Source organism: Sceloporus undulatus, chromosome 5 (assembly GCF_019175285.1).
Source record: "Sceloporus undulatus isolate JIND9_A2432 ecotype Alabama chromosome 5, SceUnd_v1.1, whole genome shotgun sequence".
NCBI lineage: Eukaryota > Metazoa > Chordata > Lepidosauria > Squamata > Phrynosomatidae > Sceloporus > Sceloporus undulatus.
The window spans coordinates 35,457,973-35,483,298 of record NC_056526.1 but is presented as its reverse complement, the minus strand read 5'-3'; the positions used below and the strand labels follow the sequence as shown (position 1 = coordinate 35,483,298).

Here is a 25,326-nt window from a genome sequence, read left to right as displayed (position 1 = left end):
ATGTAATTTATGACTATGAATCAAAATGTTCTTACACAGTTTATGATCTGTGAAGTAAGTCTGTGTGGAATTCAAAAATTCACCCTGTATGATTTGGGGCTGTCTGGTTTGTGTATGTTGTACTTATAGCTAATGGAGGTGTCATACTTTCCCTTTTTTGCATTGCCACCCCAATCATCGGCTCCATCATTTTTAAATGTGTACCTGCATCAGTGGATTTATATGCCACTTTAGGGTTAGGGTTAGGATGGAGGGCTCTTTGAGACCAGTCTTGCATTGGACCATTTATATACAGGGTCAAAGGTGCACACTTTCTCAGCTAGAGTGGTTCATTTCTGCTTCTTTTCAGTCCAGCTTTTCCTGCCTTGGAGAAGTCATGGTGCAATTTCCGGCTGCGTTGGGGGTGTGTGTCATCTAAATGCCATGCCCTCAAAGCGGCCTGAAACTGCTTTTTTTGGCCCATCCGAGGCCTGTGTGCTTCAGAAATCTTTCACCACTGGTCTTGCAACAACTGGCTTCCAGTTTGCCTCCAAGCTCAATTCAAAACCTTTGGTTTGATCTATAAAAACCAAAATGGCTTAGGACCAAGATATCTGAACAACCACCTCCTATCCTATGAACCTGCCCAAAATTTTACAGGGCTTTTTTTTATGGCACACCTGTTGTGGATCAACCAAGACTGTATTATTTCATATGGCCTTTGAGATTTAGAACCAGGGGTAGGTGTTCTGACTCTTTAAAACTATTTTTAAAGACATTGTTTCAGTTTTGTTTTTAAGTAACATCTCTTTTTAATCTATTAAACATTGCTTCAAAGGCTTTGGTGGACTAAGAGGTGATACATAACTGCTTTAAATAAAAATAAACAAAACTTTAATAATGTGCAAACATGCAAGTTCTCCAGTTGATCCACAATCAATCCAACACTAAGTTTAAAAAAACAACAACACAATTTTTATATCACAATTGCCCTTATAATCAAAGCTCCGGTTTATTAGCAAAAGTCCCATGGTAATTTACAAAACCAAACGTGTAATCAATTCCTTTTGTCTTTTTAATACAACTTCTTGTATATTGTGTATTTTTAGTTCTACCATAAATTGTATTGCTCTGCTGTATTTATCCTTTTAATATCTTATTTTATTTTTGTGAGAAACAATGCTGAAATAAATAAAACACATGCTTGTAAACTGGAAACAACTTTAAAGGCAAGCATCTGCACTACGAATGGTGTTTTCTCTCTGTCTCTTTCCTTCCTTTTTCACCTTATTGTTAAGAAAAGAACATACCATCTTTGGAAAAACAGATGTGATGTCAGAGCAGTGTGCTGAAATATGTCTATAGTTATATGCTCTTGTAACCCTAAGGGTCTGTAGTCATACAAATAACTACCTTAACAAGCCTACACACTCCAAGATACCACACCACACAATAGTTCCCTCAGTGCAGTGAACAAAGGAACTATAGCTCAGAGGAAAAAGCCCATGTTTCATATTCCAAAAGTTTCGTTCTTAAAATCTCCACTTAAAAAACAGACCTTCCAGATGCTCTTGAACTGCAACTCCCATTTGCTATGCTGGTTACAGCTGCTGGGAGTTGAAGTTCAAGTACATCTGGCAAGCCCCATAACATCTGGAGACAGGGCCACATATTTCCTACAACTGATTTAAAAAGACCTTATGGAACAAAATCTTTTGCGCAAGAGCTGATGCTAGTCAGTATGGAAGCAATACAGGCTGGGTATTCCTTATACAAAATACCAAAATTTGAAATATTCCAAAATTGTCCACATGGGTGGCTAAGATAGTGACACTTTTGCTTTCTGGTGGTTCAGAGTACACAGGTTTTTGTTTCATGCATAAAATTATTTAAAATATTGTATATAAAAATACCCTCAAGCTATGGACATAGGATGTATACAAAACATAAATGAATTTCATGTTTAGACTTGGGTCCCATCTCTAAGATCTCATTATGCACCTGAAAATATTCCAAAATCTGAAAAATTCCAAAACATTTCTGGTTCCAAGTATTTTGGATAAGGGAGACTCAATCTGGTATTGGACTAGATGAGCAAATAGTCTTGATTCAGTGTTTTGAAGTTCTGTATGCTCATTTAGGCCTAAATCCATTGCGAATCTCAACTCAAATAGACTCACTAAACATTAAATCAATATCTGTTTTGTTATTTGGGTCTATTCTAGCTGGATTTGGGTTTAGATTTAAGGCAATTGACACGGATTCTGGGAAACCAGGGTTCAAATTCCCACTTGGCCATGGAAAGCCATTGGGGGACCTTGGACCTTGGGCAAATAATTATCAGCCTTAGCAGAAGGCAATAGCAAACCTCTTTTGAATTAATTTTACCAACCCCCCCCCCCCCAAAACTGGATAGGGTCACCGTGAGCCAACTGCAAGACACATAAAAACAACAACATATTTTTACATTTCTCAAAATTTGCTGCCACAACAGTTTACAGTAAAATTCCACACAAATATAAGGTATACTTGGTCCAAAACACAATAACTGCTGAAATAATGCAATCTGAGATTGTTTTACCTGCCCTGGCCAGGTGCTTGGGAAATCCTGGGAATTGTAGTTTATTGTGACACCAGAGCTCTCTGACAGAGAAGGCTCAATATCTCACAAAGCTACAGTTCCCAGAATTCCCTAGCATTGAGACAGGGCAGTTAAAGTGGTCTCAAAGGCCTGTTACAGACAGGCCAAAATAAAGCTGCTTCGAGTCACTTTGGAGGTATGGTATTTCAATGATGCATGAGTCCTAAGAGTCCAAAAGCCACACCAAAGCTGCACTTCAGTCCTTAGGACCGGAGCGTGGCTTTGGTGCAGCTTAGGATGCATGCATCATTGAAATACCATACCTCCAAAGTGACTCGAAGCAGCTTTATTTTGGCCTGTCTGTAACAGGCCAAACTGAATTATTTCTGCAGTGTGTTTTGGATCCTTAAGCATTTGTTGAAAGGGGACAAACTCATTCCCAACCAAACACAGTCCCATGCCTTCCAGCACCACCATATCAAAGGTTTCTTTACATTTTCCCCTTCTCTCACCTTAGCCTGTTCACCTCCATTGCCAAAATTTAAATTGTAAGCTTCTCTGGGAAGTGGGTAAAGTGTCACTCTTCAAGCTTGCAGGAGCTACTTTAATTTCTTTTACAAGAATGCCAATCAGAATCTGGTCCAAAAGCAAACATTTGAAATTTAAGTATCGTAGAGTTGGAAGGGACCCCAAGGGCCATCCAATCTAACCCCACTTGCCATGCAGGAATACACAATCAAAACATCCCCGACAGATGGCCATCCAGACTCTGTTCAAAGACCTCCAAAGGAGGAGACTCCACCACTTTCCGAGGAAGGAGTGTGTTCCACTGTTGAACAACTCTTACCACCAGAGAGTTCTTCCCAATGTTTTGGTGAGATCTCCTTTCTTGTTGTTTGCATCCATTGCTCTTGGTCCTAGTCTCTGCAGTAGCAGAAAACAAGCTTGCTCTATCCTCAACATAACATCAAATATTTCATCCTTTCCAGGCTAAAGAATTCTGAACCGAAGTACTTCTTCTAGAATTCGCACAGTATTTCCACATAAAAACCCACCCCTGGTTGTGCCAAAACTTTTTGTCATTTCAGTATTACATCTTAGGATAATAACGCAGGATCCCTTTATTGCTACTACTGCTAAATAAACTGGGAGTGGGAAATCTTTGCTCTTCTGCAGCAAATCTTCCCACTCCTGTTTAAAGTGCCATGTAAAAAGATGGTGTCCTATAGCCCCATTGTAAATAAACCCATAAAATAATTAGCCTGTTTTTTGAAAAAACACAGCTAAAAAACAGTAGACAATATTTTGCATGCAGACTAAAAGAGCCAGTATGGTGTCATGCAGTGCTACACAAGGTGGTGGTCCTGGACTGTTGCTGGTTCATAAGCCATTGGCTGCCAGTCCCTGACATATTTCCAGGAAAGAAAGAAACAATTGTAGTCAATGGGGAGAAATATAGTGACAGTCCCTGGCCCACTGGAAAAAATATAAGTTCAGGTCTCCCACACCAGATAAGCACTGGTATTGTGGCTTGAGTGTTGGACTAGGACTCTGGGAGACCAGGATTTGAATTCCCACTAAGCCATGGAAACCCACCTGTTGATTTTGGGCAAGTCACACTCTCTAAGCCTCAGAGGAAGGCAAACCTCTTCTGAAGAAATCATGCCAAAAGAACCCTATGATATTGTCAACATCATTTGGAGTTGACTTAGGGGGGCAACAAGATAGCAAAATGTGAGTCCCCCAACTTTGATGCCTTGTGTTTATTTTATATGTAACTAATTACGTAGTAACTTATAATTACACAATAAAATAATTGTCCTATTTTTCCATTAGAAGAATAACAGTTACTCCATCTGAGGTTGGACAGACCAAGGCCTCATCTGCGCGGCAGAAATAATGCTGTTTGACACCGCTTTAACTGCCAGGGCTCAATGTTCTGGAATTCTGGGATTTCTAGTTTGTTATAGCATCAGAGCTCTCAGACAGAGATGGCTAAATATCTTACAAAACTATAAATCTCAGATGATTTATAGATGAGGCCTGAGAAGGAAAGAGAGTGGGTGGCCTCAGGTCACTCAGTGAGTTTCATGGCTCAGTGAGGACCAGAACCTGGATTTCCCAAGTCCCAGTCCAACACTCTACCTACTTCAGGACTGGCTTGGCTGGTTAATTATAGAATGTTTAAAGTCTTCAACCACGGAAGTGACTTTCTTTCCACTGCAGCAAATATGGAAACAAGGGGGCTGATGATAAAGGTACAGTCTGTCCTTTCTCCACCAACACACTCATGTTTGCATAGAGTTCTTCATTGCATATGGTGACCAGGGAAACTGTTCAATACAATGCTGATACACACACACACACACACACACACACACACATATATATATTCAAACAGGCATCTTTGATCACTGGCTTTGATTACAAGACTACAGACTGTCTAGTCTGCCTGTATTTCTTTTATTTTTTCCAGAAACAATATTTATACTTCTGTCCTACATGAGAGAGCCAGTGTTGTGTAGTAGTGGCCTCAGCATTGGACTACAACTTGAGACCAGGGTTCAAATTCTGGCTTGGCCATGTAAATCCACTGGGTGACTTTGGGCAAGTCACAATTTCTCAGCTTCAGATGATGGCAACTTGCCAACTTGAAGAAACTTGCCAAGAAACCCTCATGGTAGGTTCAGTTTAAGGTCACCATAAGTTGGAAATGACTTGGAGGCACATAACAACAACAACTACAACCTACATGTAATCACTCAGAAATAAGTCCCACTCAATTGGGTTGGGATTTATTTCTCCTAAGTAAGTATATATAGGTTTGTAGCTTTAGAAACTCACTATATATTTTTATTTATTTCTTACATTTATGTATATATATGTGTGTGTGTGTATATATATATGTGTGTGTGTGTGTGTGTATATATATATATATGATGGCTGCAGTGTATGTGTGTGTGTGTGTGTGTGTATGTATGTATGTATATATATATATATATATATATATATATATATATATATATATATATAACACCAGTTCTTCTGTGTATGCTATCACTAAATTTAAAAGAAAACATTTTGTCATCAGTGAAATAAATAGATGATGGCACAAAATGCTAGTTTTAGAATTACATTCCTTGCAAGCCATAAACATGTGTCAGGTACTTTATAACAGCCTAGGAGCTGAATCAAAATAAAATATCGCTGAGTGGCAAAAGTGCCTCTGAAAACTAAAAAACTAAATTGCAATCTCAAAATATATATCCTCACATATATTTATTTTGATAAATTACTATGTAGTCATCTACAGGCAAACATTAGACACTCCTTCTTAAAAAGATTAAAACATGCCAGTCAATATTTCACCATTTTGTTTATAGCAGACAACATTCAAAAAATTTCCAGAGGAAGGGAGTACCCGCACACAATTAGCTGGACTGTCCATAAATGCAAATGTCACAATAAAATTGTTGAATTTTTCAGGTGTCACAAAGCCCTTTGTAATTTTCAAAAAAGACTCTTACAGCACAAGGAATGTTTTGGACTTGTGAAACTGGAAAAGGCCAAACAAGTATAAAAATGCATGGCCAAAATCCAGCTGCTTTATCCCAAGCAAAGTGAACCCACTACTTGTGCTGTTTTATACCTGAGTTGATTTACCATTCAGCAACTGATTAAATGGTTTTGCTGTAGATGAGACTAGATGCCGGATGTAACCCTATGTTTCTAAACATTTCCTTGAAAGGTGTTGGCTTTCTGTTTTTAGCAAAGTGAATCAAAGTGAGTCAAAAATGAGGGTCGTCAAATTCTGCTAGTAATTACAGCATTTTTTGTTGTTTGTGTGGGAAGGAGGAAATTGTCAGTACTGTTTGATGAGTTTCTTTGAACAAAAACTCAAGGCACAATGTTATAGAAATCATATGTCTTTATCTTATGCCTACACATAGCTATATATCTTCTGAGATCCTCCCCTGTTTTCCTTCCCCTTGGATTAAGTAATTTTCCTAATTATGTTATACATTGGGTAACATTTGCCTTTTACCTACAATTTCTCTCCATCTCTTACTCTCTCATGAGTCATCAGCCAGGTTACTTATACAGAAACCTGGCTCAGGTGATATATAGCCATTTCAGGTAGATTGGCACAGCAAGCTTTTTTTTTTTTTTTTTTTGCAGTGCTTAGCAAAGGATCACTGCATAATGTAGTGGTTTGAGTGTTGCACTATGACTCTGGAGACCAGGGTTCGATTCCCAGTTTGGCCATGAAACTCACTGGTTGACTTTGGGCAAGTCACATACTCTCAGCCTCTGGAGAAGGCAATGGCAAACCTCCTCTGAACAAATCATGCCAAGACAACCCCATGATAGGCTGTCACCATAAGTTGGAAATTACTTGAAAGAAAACAATAACAACAACAAGGTTTTTTAAAATAAATAAATAAATAAATAAAATAATTAACAGAATGCCTGACAAAAATTAAAGAGGTTAATAGAGACAGAGTGGTCAGGATTTATCAATAGTACTAAATAATACAGAATTGATTCCCATCAGCTTGTCACAAATGCAAGTGCCAAACTACAACATCTAGGTTTGAGAGATACTGTACTGTTGGTTTTAAGAGAAAGTTCCATTTTCCTAGTGGCATTAAAATTCCTTGGAGAAAAATGGATCTGCCTGTTGCTGAAGTGGGAAGTTGTTTTTAATTACACCAGTCTGATCCCTAGTCCCAAAGTCAGGACATTTCACAAGCTAGTGACTTCAAATCAAAGGGCCCATAACATAGTCCTCACCTGGCAGAGGACCATAAACAAGGTGCTTCATATAGGTATCAAAGAGTGGACCTAGTCACACTACCCAGTTATAGTCTTATGATTCCACTTTAATGGCCATGGCTGCATCTGACTGAATTCTGGGATTTGCAATTTACAGAGGGACCTTTAGAGATGCCACACAAAAAGGTCAGGATTCTATAGAATGTAGCCATGACAGTTAAAGTGTATAGTGTAAATGACCCCTGCTATTGCCACTTTTTCGGTGGCACCCTGTATAGATGGAAGGTCCTCTCCAGACGTATCCATCAGCTACCTATTCTCATATCTTTAGGCACCACATTTCTCTTGCATCTTTGGATTTTAAAATATTCTTTTCAAAATTATTATTTTAGTTCTGCTTTATGCCTTTCCTCTTTATTTAAGTTTCGTAATGGATATTTATGCTGCTGGTTAAGCAACTGCCACTATTTTATATGGTTTTTCAAATTATTTGTTTATCATAAATTGTTCTGAATAACACATGGCTTATCTCTGCATCCTGCCCTCCAGAGGTTCCTGCATCACATCTCCCATCGTTCCCAGACAACAGAGTCCGCACTAAGCTTTGTAGATTTTGCTAAGGTCCAAAACATCCTGACAAGATGAAGTCAGAGAAGACTTCCCTTTCAATGAATAAACAAATAACACACTAAATAGCAGGTGCATTGCAGAGGGAACACCTTGAGGTGAGTTGGAGTCGGACAGGAGAAACACATACTACACACTATATAGGGGAAAACAACCCAATGCCTCTGGCTCTCTAGCACCTTTGGGCCTGGGGAGAATTCCTTCCAGGGCCCAAATACGACAGTGAGTCCAAAGCAAAAGAACCGCTCACCTATCCAGATTTCTTCCAGAGGAAAAATTTCAGACCCCCGGGGCTTCAGATCTCAACTTTTGTTTTCTTGTTAACTAACTGACCTAGAAACTCTCCTAGGAAAGGTTTCCAAAATACCCCCATTCTGCTTTTCAGGACCCACTTAGTGTCTTTCCCTACTGATTTCCTCCTTTCCCAGAGATCCTGTGTGTGTGTGGGGTCCATCCTGATGAAATGCACCAGTCAAAAGACCACTTCAAATGGGCAAAGGACCGGTTTATCAATGCATGACAGGGAAATAAATGATCACAAGTCGGATCTGTACAATTTTGCATTATTCCCCCTGCCGCCCCCAGTCCACCCTCGATCAAATCCCAGCGTGCTACTGGAACCAGGCAGAGGAAAATCCTTACATGTGACACAGGCCTCACTCAGCATGTGCCTGCACATGGTTAACAGGAGCCATGAGTAACTCCTATGTTATTATGTGATTTCCTGCTACCTTTTTTTTTAGATGCAGCTGTCTGGGCATACAAGTGTGGATAGCCGTGAAGGAAGAAGGCAGGAAACCATTTCATTTTTAAAGGCATCGCCACTGGATTTTTTAAAAAGACGACTGGGTTAGTCTGGAAAACCTGTCTGCCAAGGGATTTGGGGGCCCCTTGGAGACTTGCTGAAAGAAAGAAGCTGGGAGCAGGAGCTTTTGTAGACTTGAGCTTCGCATGTATCTGAGGAAATAGGCTCAAGTTTACGAAAGCTCCTGCTCCCAGCTTCTTTCCTTGCATTGGATTTGTACAGGCCAATAACACAACAACAAACAACAACCCTGTGAAACCCAGATCCTTTCTGAACATCCCTTCCCCACAATGTAACCACACTCTGCCCAACAGAAACACTCCCAGCTTCTTTGAGTCTCCAAAGGTGCTCCAAGATCCCTTAGATTTTTAGAGAAACCACACAACAACAACAACAACAACAAACAACCACCCTTTGGAAGCCAGATCCCCACAACCTAACCTGCACTCAGTGTCACAGAAATGCTGCCAGCTTCTTTCTTTCAGTGGGCCTCCAAAGGTGCTCCAAGATCCCTTTGCACTGGATTTTTAGAGGGCAACACACAACCACTAACCAGATCCTTTCCGAACCAGATCCTTTTGGAGGTCTTTCTGGACATCCTTCCCCACAACCAAACCTACACTCTCTGTGTCACAGAAATGCTCCCAGCCTCTTTCTTGTAGTGAATCTCCCAAGATCCCTTTGCGTTAGATTTTTTTGGAGAGCAACCACACAACCACAAAACAACCACCTTTTGGAATCCAGATCCTTTCTGAACCTCCCTTCCCCACCATTAAACTTACACTCTTGTGTAACTGAGATCAGGGTTGAAAACATCTGATCTGGGCAATGGGGGGTGGCTGAAGGAAATCAACACAACACACACAGAGACACACAACCTCAGCCATAAATGCTCTTTTTCTAGAGGGTGGCTAGGCTCTCCCTGCCACCCACAGTTTGGGCAGGAGGCATTTCAAAGGAAGACTTACACTGAGAGAGGAAAATAAAGCAAAAGCAAAGCCATCCCTGCTTCTCTGACATCAGGAACTTTCCTCGCTACAGAGTTACAAGCCAAAAACCTTTCTACTGTACTTACTTTGCTCAATATATATCTATATATCTATATCTTCCGGATGAATTTTCAGTGGCTTCTCTCTTCCTTTCCACCTTCTTCTTTTTCCTCCCTTTCTTCGGTTCTCTTTTTGGAACCCTCTTGTTTGTTGCTGTAAAAATAATAATGATGATGATGATGATGATGATAGTAATAAAAATGATAATAATAAATAAAGGGAGATGCAGTGGGGTTGTTTTCCAGGCAGGAGGGCTGAGCTGGCCTGCGCGATCTGCTGAGTTGTAATCTGAGTTTCCTGGAATTACTCACTCACAGGATTCTTTTCATTCATAAAAACAGAGTCATGCGATGACATCATTCTTTCCCCTCCCTCCCCATTTTAGGGAAGGGCAGAAGGGAGGGGAGAAGCAAGCTGCCATCTTGGTGATGGGCATTGAGCTTTTAAAGGGACCTTGTCCCTTAAGTAAAACCCCAACTAATGACACCTTTATGGGGACAACCACAATGCACCCTGTGCATGCTGCAGGCTTTGGCAGCTCCACTGGCTTCTTCATCAGGCAAAGTGTTCAAAACCAAACAGGAGAGGGGAAAAGAAAAATGGAAGATGTTATTCCTAGCCTTGCATGTTGCATTTCTCTTCTTAGTTAAGATGGTACGAAGAGGCAAATCTTGCAGGCTGGAACCTCCTCCTTCTGGCCCTCTGGCAACTGGGAGGTTCCCAAAGTTCAGGAAATTTAATATCTATTTGCAACCCCAAAAAGGGACACAAATGCATCTGAAGTCTATGAAACACATGCTGCCAAGTTTCTTTCTTTCAGTTAGTCTCAGGTGATGTTTTTAAAAAATCCCCCCCAAATATTTTTATTGTTAAAATTGAAAAAAAAATAGACAATACAACAACAAAACAATAACAACATTAAATCAACATACATACAAACATTACTTCTTTCTGTGTTGTAGTTCCCTTGCTTTTTGCCTCACAATTGAGATTGCGCTTTCTTAACGTAACTATTCAGTTAAACTTTTGTATGTCTTGTATGGCTTCATGTTTTTTCTTCTATGGCTTTAGATGGTTTTGTTTTTTACTCCTTTTATTTCTTTCTTCACATGTGTGTTTCTTTTCTTCCATTTATTTCCATTCACAGCCAATGTTGCCAGTTTCCAAGGAATTGCACAGAATCCGGGGAATTTAATTAATTTCTTTCTGAGGATTATGACTGAATAAGAGTAATAAATATTGGGGGTTTCCAGGCATTTTGGACTTTGGTAAAATATTCTGGGGAATATCTTCAAAGCTTGTTGGCAACACTGTTCACAGCTCCAAAGCCTTCCTTTTTGGACTACAACTCCCATTGTGCCTCAACTGTAATGGCAAAGGGCACACTGGTTGGGGGACTATGGGAAGTGCAGTCCCAAAAGTAATTTTCCCAAGCTCTCAAAGAAATAGCAGTGTTAAAGGAGGAAGAAAAGTAGAGAGGGGGGGAAAGAAAAGAAAGAAATGTGGCAGCACCTTTAAGACTAACTGGTTTTTATTTTTGCATGAGTATTTGTGAATATAAACCCACAGCTTTGGATGCAGTATGCAGTCTCTGTTTTAAAGTCAGGATGGAGGTGTGGATTAAGTAATTTGCCCAGATTTGCTACTTCCATCTCAGATCCTTATATACATCATTGTGGCCCCAAACCCACACAGGCATATTGGTAACATATGTGGGCCTTTGTTTGTAGGACTGAGTGACAGCTCCCAAAACTGCACCTGCCTCAGACCCCATAAACTGTCTTCAAAACAGCCCCTTCTTTCTGAATGCAGGATTTTCCACTTGAAGCCATTCACAACTGTGTAAAAGCCAGTAAATTAAGAGTCAAAATCTATCCTCTTATGTTTGGAGCAGTTCAATTGTTGAATTAATCGATCTTTTGAATTGTTCAATTGATGAAGCTACAGGGCTACTGCATCTCTATGAGAGCCAGCATGGCATAGTAGTTTGAGAGTTAGGAGTTTATCACACAGGAGGAACTTCTCTTAATTTCAAATGAAAAGAAAGTGGGGCCAGAACGCATTCATGTGAATTTGCTAATTCAGCGAATTTACGTGAATTCGAATTGCGTTCGAACTGACTTCCCATTGCCCAAAAATAGCATGCCATTGCCCAAAATTGTGTGTGGTAGTCTATCATGCAATAACGTGAAACCCCACAATTGCATTCGGATTGTCATTGGATTATATTTCCAATTTCCCTTGTCTGATAACGTCCTTAGACTAGTACTCTGACTGGAGACCAAAGTTAAATTCCCAGCTTGGCAATAAAAACCACTGGACGACCTTGGGCAAGTGACATGCTCTCAGCCTCAGAGGCAAAGGCAAACCTCCTCTGAACAAATCTTTCCAAGAAAATGCCATGAAAGGGTTGGCATATGTCGGAAACAACTTGAAGGCAGACAACCAATTGCAGCTCTAGATCCAGCCCAATAAATACTTCTGATTATAGCCCTTCTCCCTTTTTATTCATCTTATTTTCTTCATCTTTATTAATCTTTTTTTTTTGTTTTTTATTTATATACCACTATTCCAAAGATCATAGCAGTGAACAGCAAGTAAGCTAATTAGCAAGTAAGCTAATTTGCCCCCAACAGTCTGGGTACTCATTTTAGCTCCCTCCTCGGAAGGATGCAAGCTTGAGTCGAGCTTGGGCCCTTTTGCTGGTCTTGAACTTGCAACCTTGTGGTCTTGAGTGAATGGCTGCAGTACAGGCATTTAACCGCTACGCCACCAGGGCTCCTGGTCTTATCTACCAATACATACAAGGAGAAAAATAATAATAATTGTATTATCATATCCTCTAACATTTCCCAGGTCAAAACCAGGACATGTGTGGCCAAGCAAAATCAGATTGTGGTCAAGATGGCAAAAGTTATTAATGATTAAAAACACAAAGTTTAGGAGAGGCTGCAGCAGTTTGCTTTGGCTTGAGACTATTGGGAAGGGCAGGATTCAGTCCGTTCCTCTCCGCTCCCGCTCCCATTGAATTAGCTGAATGCAAACTACTTTGGCACTTTGAATTTAGTTTGCAGTAGTTGAAGTAAGATGGCGACAAATAGGGAAAGTGGAAGGAAGAGAGAAAAGCCAGGACATTTTAAAAGCAGCTGAAGATGTGGGGTGCCTGATCATTAATCATGACTATCCCTGCACAATTGAAACACTTGGAAGGATTAATACTTAGTTGCCCATGAGTTTCAGGGCACTGCCAAAGTTTCTTCACACAAGTAAACACTGGAGATTTAGGCGGCATCCACACTGTAGAAATAATCCAAATTGACACCAGTTTAACTGCCATGGCCCAGTGCTATTGGATTTGGGGAACTGTAGTTTGTGGTGGCACCATAGCTCTCTGACAGAGAAGGCTAAATGTCTCACAAAATACAGTTCCCAGAATTCCATAGCATTGGACCATGGCAATTAAAATGATGTCACCCTGGATTATTTCTGCAGTGCTGATGCAGTCCTGTTTTGTCTTTTGGGTATTTGTTTTGCTTACAAATGTATATATAGGTAACAACTTGCTGGAAATAATACTTCTGTCCTGCAGCATTCACTGGGTTTTGTTTTGTTTTTTCATCGGATTCTTAGACAACAGTTTTGTTTGAAGCTCACTACACACTACACTTGATCTTAGCTAAAAGGCTGAGAAGCTCAAGGGAAACTACAGCTCATCTAAACTCTCCACAGGAAGGAGGAAGATTAAATTGAACTAGCCAAACTACCTGTTATTCTCTGTCAGCACACAAATTGCTGACTGAATGCTGCTGATTCCAGGACACACCACCCTTAAGGTGATTTGCCCATTTTTCTGTGCCTGCCTGCTCTACCAGAGCGATCAAGCTAGCCAAAGGCACAACCGTATTTTAATGAATGAAACTGTATGCAAATATACTAATTTCCTATATGAAATTGGCAATGTCAGCTGTGGCTGCATCCAGACTGGAGAAATAACCTGGTTTGGCACCATTTTAACTGCCCTGGCTCAAGGCTATGGAATTCTGGGAGTTGGAGTTTGTTGTGGGCCCAATACAATGGATAGTAAGATGGCGTCTCTTCTATAAAACAGAAAAATGAAGGTTTCTTTATAATTTAAAAAAAGTATTTTCAAGCTATGGATGCTTGAATCCATGGATAAAGAATCTGTGGATATAGAGGGCCCACTGTATAACATACGATCCTCAACTATATCTTGTTTTAATGTTGTGACCTGCCTTGAGCCCTGCACCAAGAGAAAAGTAGATATAAAATAAACAAATAAATAAACAAATAAACAAGATCTTAATAGTTACATCATAAATGTGAGGTTATAATCAGGGAAGCATGTAGAATGAAGTTGTTAAAGGTTATGTTATAGGACAAAAACAGTACTGTATACCGAATTGAGCCCAGAGCACACTAGGGAGCTGTCCAGTTCTGGAGCACTGGTGTAATGCACTTTACGCTAACACTTTCTGCTGAAATAGTGTCAAGAGCAGCACAACATGTTACACTAGTCTAGCCTTGAGGCCACTAAAATCTGAATGGATGTGCTTTCCAAAGGGAGCAGCTGAGATGGAGAGTGGAAAATGGAAGGACAATTAGGCCTGATCCTTACAATCTTTGTAACAACAAAAATAATTCTGTTTATTTCCTTTTTACTTTTATATTTATGCCTCAGACTATACTAGACATTAACAGTGTTCCCATCTTACAAGACATCTTGCTAAACTAGTTCAGTATTGCCAGTATCTGCAGACTGGACATCCTTGCAAAGCACTATCATTTATTTTAGTACCCTTTACATTTATCTGATATTTCCTCTGAAAGTATCTGCACAGCTCAAGGCCTGGCATTTCCCCCCCATCCCTTTCATGATTTTATTTCTTTTTAAAAAGAGGAATATATATGTCAGACAACAACAACAACAAATATATGGGCTAGCATGGCATAGTGGTGTGAGTGTTGGAATAGGACCCTGGGAGACCAGGTTTCGAATCCCATCTTGGCCATATAAACCCACTGGGTGCCCTTGGGAAAGTCACACTCTCTCCGCCTCAGAGGATGTCAATGGGAAACAATGAATAAATATTGCCAAAAAAACCAAAGATAGATAGATGATAGATATGATGGCAAATCATTCTTTTTCAACCTCCAGATTTCCTGTTATCTTTAAAAATGTGTTTTTGGGGGCGGTCAAGAGCTGAAGCAAGTCCAAGTGACTGTCTCAGGAACTCATCAAATGACAGCCCAGTATTTAGATGCAGGAATGGGAACAGTAGCTATCTCAGTAGACATCTAGTCTCTTGCATCTGCACCCAGGCCTGTCTCACTGCTGGACAGGACTAGAAAATGCCTGGTTTGAAACTGGCCCAGCTGGTTATGTTGACTGATACCAAGCAGGCCAGGTATTATTATTTTTTTCTCCCAAAGCTCAGCTTCACTCTTACACAACAAGAACATGCATTCTCAAATATGATTGCGTGGAAATGAGCAGTGGCTTAATTGGCAGCTACAAAAGAGGGATCAATTCAACTTAGTTGCAACCCTGCAGAACTTTTAGCTGCACCCTGAGGCATGTGTATTAAAAACAGAAGCTATAATCTGAATACTGATGATTACGGATGCAGCTACACTGTAAAAATAATGTAGTTTGACACCACTTTAAATATCCTCTGCAATCCTGGGGGTAGTAGTTTTTCAAGGTCTTTCAACATCTCTGCTAAAGCTTTCTGGTAACTTACAAAACTACAAAGACCAGGATTTGATAAAATGGAGACGTGTCAGTTTAGCGTTCAAAACACATTGCAGAAATAATCCAGTTTGGGATCGCTTTAACTGCCCTGGCTCAATGCTAGAGAATTCTGGGAACTGTAGTTTTGTGAAACATTTAGCCTTCTCTGTCAGAGAGCTCTGGGGCCACAATAAACTATAATTCCCAGGGTTCCCTGGCACTGAGCCAGGGCAGTTAAAGTGGTTTCAAACTGGATTATTTCTGCAGTGTGTTTTCGACCAAAGTGGAGTCAAATTGCACTATTTCTACAATGTAGATGCACCCTATGATTATTAGAATTGGAATTGTCATGCCATTTGTAAACATATGTTTAAAAAAAGAAGCCTGATATGGGAATAAACAGATGTAAAGGCTATGCAGTCAGTGCTCAGTTAGACTGCATCTGCACTGCAGAAATAATACAGTTTGACCCTGCTTTAACTGCTATTGCTCCATGTAATGCAATGGAATCCTGGGATTTGTAGTTTTGTGCAATATTTAGCCTTCTGTGTCAGAGAGATCTGGTGTCCCCAACAAACTACAAATCCCAAGATTCCAAAGGGTGAAGCCAGGGCAGTTAAAGTGGTGTCAAACTGCATTATTTTTGCAGTGCAGCTGCAGCTTTAATGGCAAGGATATCAATGGCCCAAAACACACTGCAGAAATAATCTGGTTTGAGACTGCTTACTTCAGGAATAAACTCTTCCAGAACACGGCTTCATAGTCTGAAAAACCCACAAAAAATTATGGTGTCAATCTGCATTATTTCTACAGTGTGAACGCACTCTTTTAGTGGAAGAAACAGTCCATAGTAGTGCTTCGTAATTTTTGTGCAGGTCACCAAATGCAAAAGGTTCATATGCAGGGTCCATCTTAACAATGTAGAAACAATGTACTTTTTTGACACCACTTTTGAGTGCTGTGGCACCGTCCTACGGAATCCTGGGATTTGTAGTCTCACAAGACTTTCACCCAAGAGCACAGTTGTTGTTGTCCAAGTCATTTTTGACATATGGTGACCCTAAGGCAATGGCTCTCAACCTGTGGGTTGCGACCCCCCTCTCATAGGGGTCGCCTAAGACCATTGGAAAACACATATTTCCAATGGTTTTAGGAACCAAGATGAAAACAATGTTATGGTTGGGGGGGGTCACCACAGCATTGGGAACTTTACTAAAGGGTTGCGGGATTAGGAAGGTTGAGAACCATTGCCCTAAGGGGAACCCACTATGGGGTTTTCTTGGATATCACTTTAGTAGTTGACAGGGATTCATAGTGCTACAATTGGGTAGAATGGAAACTGGCTGGTGGTTGGGTTGCCATTGCCATCATCTGAGGCTGAGAGAGTGTGACTTTTGCAAGGTAGGCTTTTATGGCTGAGTAGGGAATCGAACCCTGATCTCCAGGGTCAACCCCCCACATTGGGGCCTCACAAAACTATAAATCCCAAATGCATCTGAGGAAGTAGGCTTTAGTTTAGGAAAGCTCATGCTGTCAAATTTCTTTCCTTCAGTGAGACTCAAAGGGGCTACAAGAATCTCTCTGTACTGATCCTACAGACTAACACGGCTATAGCTTTGAATTCTGTATTTTAACTTATAACTGTTTTGACTCTTAAAATTGTTTGTTTTCAACATTTTATATTCCTGTATTTCAAAATCAGTGTCAACATTTTAGGGGCACTGTCTCTTTAAGAGAGGGCGGGGCGGGAGGTCCGTGTGAGCCTTCTCTAAGATGGCGGCTACGCCCCAATGACGTCGCCATCCGCCCGGCACCAAAATGGCGGCCGCGGCTTCACTGGGACGTCAGAGCGGAAGTACGCCAGCTCTGTTGTCCAGCGATGAGCAATGAGGTAACGGACTAAGCGGCGGGAAGGGGAGGAGTCTCCTAGGCGGCCTTTGATAGGCGGAGAGGCCATCACGTGATGGTGTTGGCGGAAGTAGCTCTCGGGTAAGTGGTCCCCCATGGAAGTATAGTATTGAGAGGGGAAGCCAGGGTTGGGGTGAGGGTCTCCCGCCTCCAGGTAGGCTTGGTCTACATCCACACTGGAGAAATAACCCGGTTTGGCACCGCTTTAAGTGCATTGGCTCAAGGCTATGGAATTCTGGGAGTTGGCGTTGCCCCCCAGAATCGCCTGTGTTTGTTGGGTCCATCCGGATGAAATGCACAGCCATCATAGACCAGATTCAAATGGGCAAAGGAACGTTTATATCAATTCATGACAGGAAAGAAATGATCACAAGTCGGATCCGTACAATTTTGTCATTATTCCCTCCCCCTGCCGCCCGCCAGTTCCAACCTCGATCAATCACAGCTGGCAACTGGAACCAGGCAGAGGAAAATCATACATGTGACACAGGCCTCTCTCAGCATGTGCCTGCACATGTTAACAGGAGCCATGAGTACTCTATGTTTATGTGATTTCCTGCTTACCTTTTTTTTTTAGATGCAGCTGTCTGGGCTAACAGTGTGGATAGCCGTGAAGGCAGAAGGCAGGAACCATTTATTTTTAATGGCATCGCCACTGGATTTTTTAACCAAGACGACTGGGTTAGTCTGGAAAACCTGTCTGCCAAGGGATTTGGGGGCCCTTGGAGACTTGCTTTTGAACGAAAGAATGGGCGCAGAGCTTTTGTTAGACTGATCTTCGCCTTGTATCTGCGGAAATAGGCTCAAGTTTTAGAAGCTCCTCTCCCAGTTTTTCCTTGCATTGGATTTGTACAGGCCAATTACACAACAACCAAACACCACCTTGCTGAAACCCAGCTCCTTTCTGAACATTCCTTCCCACAATGTACCACACTCTGCCCAACAGAAACACTCCCAGCTTCTTTTGAGTCTTCCAACGGTGCTTCCAAGATCCCTTAGTTTTTTATGAGAACCACACACAACAACAACAACAACAACACACCCTTTGGAACCAGATCCCCAACCTAACCTGCACTCAGTTTCTACCAGAATGCTGCCAGCTTCTTTCTTTCAGTGGCTCCCAAAGGTGCTCCAAGATCCCTTTGACTGGATTTTTAAGGCACACACCACCCCACTCCAGATCCTTTCCGCACCCATCCTTTTGGGGTTTCTTTCTGGACTCTTCCCCACAACCAAACCTCTACTCTCTGTGTCATAGAATGCTCCCAGCCTCTTTCTTGTAGTGATCTCCCACCAAGATCCCTTTCGTTAGATTTTTTTTTGGCGAGCAACCACACAACCACAAACAACCACCTTTTGGAATCGATCCTTTCTGACCTCCCTTCCCACCATTACTTACACTCTTGTGTAACTGAGATCAGGGTTGACCACATCTGACTCCTGGGCAATGGGGTGGCTGTAAGGAAATCAAACACAACACACACTAGATCACACAACCTCAGCCATAATGCTCTTTTTTAGAGGGGTGGCTAGGCTCTCCTCCCTAACCCACAGTTTTGGGCAGGAGGCATTTTTTCCATGGACGACTTTCCACTGAGAGAGGAAAATAAGCAAAAGCAAGCCATCCCTGCCTTCTTGACATCTGGAACTTTCCTCGTACAGAGTTACAAGCCAAAAACTTTCTATCTTTACTTTGCTCCCATATCTATCTATATATCTATATCTTCCGGATGAATTTTCAGTGGCTTCTTTCTTTCTTTCCACCTTCTTCTTTTTTTTCCTCCCTTTCTTTTTTTCGTTTCTTTTTGGAACCCTCTTGTTTGTTGCTGTTACAATACTATGATGATGTATGATATTAAAAAATGATAATAATAAATAAGGGAGATGCAGTGTGGTTGTTTTCCCAGGCAGGGGCCTGAGCTGGCCTGCGCGATCTGCCTGATTGTTAATCTTGAGTTTTCCTGGAATTCTTCACTCACAGGATTCTTTTCATTCATAAAAACAGCGTCATGCGATGCCATCATTCTTTCCCCTCCCTCCCCTTTTCGGGACGGCAGAAGGGATGGTAGACGCAGCTGTCCCTCTTGGTGATGGCATTGAGCTTTTAAAGGACCCTTGTCCTTCCTTAGTAACCCCAACTAATGACACTTTATGGGGACCCCCACAATGCACCCTGTGCATGCTGCAGCTTTTGGCAGTCCATGGCTCTTTCATCCGGCAAGGTGTTCAAAACCAAACAGGATGAGGGGGAAGACAAATGTAAGATGTTATTTTCCTAGCCTTGCATGTTGCATTCTCTTCTTCGTTAACGATGGTACGAAGAGGCAATCTTGCAGTGCTGGCACCTCCTCCTTCTGCCCTCTGGCACTGGGAGTTTCCCAAAGTTCAGGAAACTTTTAATATCTTTTGCCCAACCCAAAAAAGGAACCAAATGCATCTGAAGTCTATAAACATGCTGCCAGTTTCTTTCTTTCAGTTAGTCTCATGGTGATTGTTTTTTAAAAAATCCCCCCAATATTTTTATTGTTTAAAATTGAAAAAAATGACAATACAACACACAATAACAGCATTAATTCAACATACATTACAAACATTACTTCTTTTTCTGTGTTGTAGTTCCCTTTGCTTTTTGCCTCAATTGAATTTGCGCTTTTTCTTAAGTAACTATTCAGTTAAACTTTTGTATGTCTTTTATGCTTCATTTTTTTCTTCTATGGCTTTAGATTGTTTTGTTTTTTTTATCCTTTATTTTTCTTTTCTTCACATGTGTGTTTTTCTTTCTTCCTTTATTTCCATTCACAGCCAATGTTGCCGTTTTCCATGAATTGCCCAGATCCGGGGATTTATTAATTTATTTTCTTTCTCAGGATTCTGACTCTGAATGGAGTAATAAATACTTGGGGGTTTCCAGGCATTTTTACTTTGGTTAAACATTTCCTGGGGAATATCTTCAAAGCTTGTGTTGCAACCCTGTTCACAGCTCCAAGCCTTCCTTTTTGGACTACAACTCCCATTGTGCCTCAACTGTAATGGCAAAGGGCACACTGGTTGGGGGACTTGGGACGTGCCATCCCAAAAGTAATTTTCCCAAGCCTCTCAAGAAAATAGCCTGTTAACGGAGGAAGAAAAGTGAGAGCAGGGGGAAAGAAAAGAAGAAATGTGGCAGCACCTGTTAAAGACTAACTGGTTTTGTAGTTTGCATGAGTATTTGTGAAAAACCCACACAGCTTTGGATGCAGTAGGCATCTCTGTTTTAAAGTCATGAGGGAGTGTGGATTTAAGTAATTTGCCCGATGTGCTACTTCCATCTCAGATCCTTATATACTCATTGTGGCCCCAAACCCCCACAGGCATATTGGTCACATATATGGGCCTTTGTTTGTAGGGCTGAGTGACAGCTTCCCAAACTACTGCAACCTGCCTCAGGCCCCATAACTGTCTTCAAAACAGCCCCTTCTTTCTGATGCAGGATTTTCACTTGAAGCCATTCCAAACGGCGTAACGGCCAGTAATTAAGAGTCAAATCCATCCTCTTATGTTTGGAGCATTCAATTGTTGAATTAATTGATCTTTTGAATTGTTCATTGATGAACTACGGGCTACTGCATCTATATGAGACGCCAGCCATGGCATGTAGTTTGTGAGAGTTAGAGTTTACACACAGGAGAATTTTCTCTTAATTTCGAAATGAAAAGAAAGTGGGGCCAGAACGCATTCATGTGAATTTGCTAATTCACGAATTTTATGTGATTCGATTGTGTTTCGAACTGACTCCCATCCCAAAAATAGCATGCCAATTGCCCAATTGTTGTGTGGTAGTCTATCCGCATTAACTTGAAACCCACAATTGCATTCGGTTTCATTGTTATGATATTTCCATTTCCCTTGTCCTGATAACGTCTAGACTAGTACTCACGACTGAGACCAAATTAAATTCCCAGCTTGGCAATAAAACACTGGACGACTTGGGCAAGTGCCTGCTCTCAGCCTCAGGCAAAGGCAAACCTCCTCTGAACAAATCTTTCCAAAAATGCCATGAATGGTTGGCATATGTCGGAAAACTTGAAGGCAGACAACCAATTGCAACTCTAGATCCAGCCCATAAATACTATACTTCGGATTATAGCCCGTTCTCCCTTTTTAGTTCATCTTATTTCTGTCATCTTTTATTAATCTATCTACCAATACATACAAGGAGAAAATAATATACATTGATTATCATATCTCTAACATGTCCCAGGTTCAAACCAGGACATGTGTGGCCAAGCAAATCAGATTGTGGTCAAGATGGCAAAGTTTTAATGATTAAAAACACAAAGTTTAGGCGAGTCTGCAGCAGTTTGTTGGCTTGAGACTATTGGGACAGGCAGGATTCAGTCCATTCCTCTCCGCTCCTCCCGCTCCCATTGAATTAGCTGAATGCAACTACTTTTGGCACTTTGAATTTAGTTTGCAGTAGTTTGAAGTAAATGGCCGACAACATAGGGAAAGTGGAGGAAGAGAAAAGCCCAGGACATTTTAAAAGCAGCACTGAAGATGTGGGGTGCCTGATCATTAATCATGATCTATCCCTGCACAATTGAAACACTTGGGAAGGATAATACTCTGTTTGCCCATGAGTTTCAGGCACTGCCAAGTTTTTCTTCACACAAGTAACACTGGAGATTTATGGCGGCACCACACTGTATAAATAATCCAAATTGACACCAGTTTAACTGCCTGGCCCAGTGCTATTGGATTTGGGGAACTGTAGTTTGTGGTGGCACCATAGCTCTCTGACAGAGAAGGCCTAAATGTCTCACAAAATACAGTTCCCAGAATTCCATAGCATTGGACCGTGCAATAAAATGATGTCCCCTGGATTATTTCTGCAGTGCTGAATGCAGTCCTGTTTTTGTCTTTGGGTATTTGTTTTGCTTACAATGTATATATAGGTAACACACGTCTCTGGAAATAACTTCGTGTCCTACAGCATCACGGGTTTGTGTTTGTTTTTCACGGTGCTAGACAACAGTTTTGTTTGAAGCTCACTACACACTACACTTGATCTTAGCTAAAAAGGCTGAGAAGCTCGAGGGAACTACAGCTCATCTAAACTTTAACTCTCCACAGGAAGGAGGAAGATTAATTGAACTAGAAACCAAACTACCTTTATTCTCTGTCAGCACACAATTGCTGACTGAATGCTGCTGATTCCAGGACACACACCACCCTTAAGGTGATTTGCCCTTTCGAAAAACATCATTAACATTTTTCTGTGCCTGCCTGCCTCTGCCAAGCGATCAAGCTAGCCAAGGCACAACCGTATTTTATGAATGAAACTGTATGCAAATATAACTATTTCCTATATGAAATTGGCAATGTCACTGTGCTGCATCCAGACTGGAAAATAACCTGGTTTGGCACCATTTTAACTGCCCTGGGCTCAAGGTATGGATTCTGGGAGTTGGAGTTTGTTGTGGGCCCAATACATGGATAGTAGGATGGTGCTCTCTATATAAACAGAAAAATGAAGGTTTCTTATAATTTAAAAAAAGTATTTTCAGCTATGGATGCTGAATCTATGGATAAAGATCTGTGGATATAGGGGCCCACTGTATACATACGACCCTCAACTATATCTTTTTTTAATGTTGTGACCTGCCTTGAGCCCTGCACCAAGAGAAAAGTAGTATATAAAATAAACAATAAATAACAAATAAACAGATCTTAATAGTTACAACTCAGATGTGAGGTTATAATCAGGAAGCATGTAGAATGAAGTTGTTAAAGGTTTGTTATAGGACAAAACAAGACTGGTATACCGAATTGAGCCCATGCACACTAGGGAGCTGTCCAGTTCTGGAGCACTGGTGTAATGCACTTTACGCTACACCTTTCTGCTGATAGTGTCAAGAGCAGCACAACATGTTTACAACTAGTCTAAGCCTTGAGCCAACTAAAATCTGAATGGATGTGCTTTCCAGGAAGCAGCTGAGATGGAGAGTGGAAAAGGAATGACGATTAGCCTGATCCTTACAATCTTTATACAACAAAAATAATTCTGTTTACTTGTATTCCTTTTTACTTTTATATTTATGCTTCAGACATACTTAGACATTAACGTGTTCCCATCTTACAAGACATCTTGCTAAAACTAGTTCAGTATTGCCAGTTCGCATACTGGACATCCTTGCAAAGCACTATCATTTATTTTAGTACCCTTTAATTTATCTGATATTTTCCTCTTGAAAATATCTGCACAGCTCAAGGCCGACATTTCCCCCCCATCCTTTCATGATTTTATTTCTTTTAAAAAGAGGAACTGTATATATTCAGACACACAACACAACAACAACAACAAATATAGGGGTACATGCAAGTGGTGTGAGTGTTTGGAATAGGACCCTGGGAGACCAGTTTCGAATCCCATCTTGGCCATATAAACCCACTGGGTGCCCTTGGGAAGTCACACTCTCTCCGCCCTCAAGATGTCATGGGAAACAATGAATAATTATTTGTCCAAAACCCAAAGATAGATAGATGATGATATGATGGCAATAGCTTCTTTTTCATCAACCGCCAATTTCCTGTTATCTTTAAAATGTGTTTTTGGGGGCGTCAAGAGCTGAACAAGTCCAAGTGACTGTCCAGGAACTCATCAAATGACAGCCCAGTATTTTAGATTCAGGAATGGAACAGTAGCTATCTCAGCAGACATCTGTCTCTGGCATCTGCACCCAGCCTGTCCTCACTGCTGGACAGACTAGAAATGCCTGTTTAACTGGCCCAGCTGGTTATGTTGACTGATACCAAGCAGGCCAGGTATTATTATTTTTTTCCTCCCAAAGCTCAGCTTCACTCTTACACAACAAGACATGCATTCTCAAATATGATTGCATGGAAATGAGCAGTGGCTTAATTGGCAGCTACAAAAGAGGGATGCAACACAACTTAGTTGCAACCCGGCACTTTTAACTGCACCCTGAGGCATGTGTATTAAAAACACGAATCTTGATCTGATACTGAATGATTACGGATGCAGCTACACTGTAAAAATATGTATTTTGACACCACTTTAAATATCCTCGTGCAATTCCTGGGGGTATATTTTTCAATCTTTCAACACTCTCTGCTAAAGCTTTCTGTAACTTTACAAACTACAAAACCAGATTTATAAAATGGAACGTGACAGTTTAGCGTTCAAAACACATTGCAGAAATAATCCAGTTTGGGATCGCTTTAAACTGCCTGGCTCAATGCTAGAGAATTCTGGAACTGTAGTTTTGTGAAACATTAGCCTTCTCTGTCAGAGAGCTCTGGGGGCCACAATAAACTATAATTCCCAGGGTTCCCCTGGCACGAGCCGGGTAGTTAAAGTTGGTTTCAAACTGGATTATGTTCTGCAGTGTGTGTTTTCGACCAAAGTGGAGTCAAATCTGCACTATTTCTACAATGTAGATGCACCTTATGATTATAGAATTGGAATTGTCAGGTCCATTTGTAAACATATGTTTTAAAAAAGAAGAAGCCTGATATGGGAATAAAACGAATTAAAAGCTAATGCAGTCAGTGCTCAGTTATACACTGCATCTGCACTGCAAAAATAATACAGTTTGACCCTGCTTTAACTGCTATTGGCTCCATGTAATGCAATGGCCTATCCTGGATTTTGTAGTGTTTGTGCAATATTTAGCCTTCTGTGTCAGAGATCTGGTGTCCCCAACAAACTAACAAATCCCAAGATTCAAAGGGGAAGCCAGGGCAGTTAAAGTGTGTCAAACTGCATTATTTTTGCAGTGCAGATGCAGCTTTAATGGCAAGGATAATCAATGGCTCAAAACACACTGCAGAAATATCTGGTTTGAGA

General features: G+C 41.0%; 1 protein-coding gene across 5 annotated transcripts in view; it reads right to left on the bottom strand.

Annotated features, from left to right (window-relative positions):
• Positions 1 to 10,167, bottom strand: part of MAFF (MAF bZIP transcription factor F) — a 31,805-nt gene extending 21,638 nt beyond the window's left edge. The window contains exon 1 of one of the 5 annotated variants that reach the window (XM_042468816.1): positions 9,844 to 10,167. The gene's annotated coding sequence lies outside the window, so the exon portion shown is untranslated. The other 4 variants (XM_042468813.1, XM_042468815.1, XM_042468812.1 and 1 more) reach the window with 4 other exon arrangements.
• Positions 10,168 to 25,326: the final 15,159 nt, after the last annotated feature.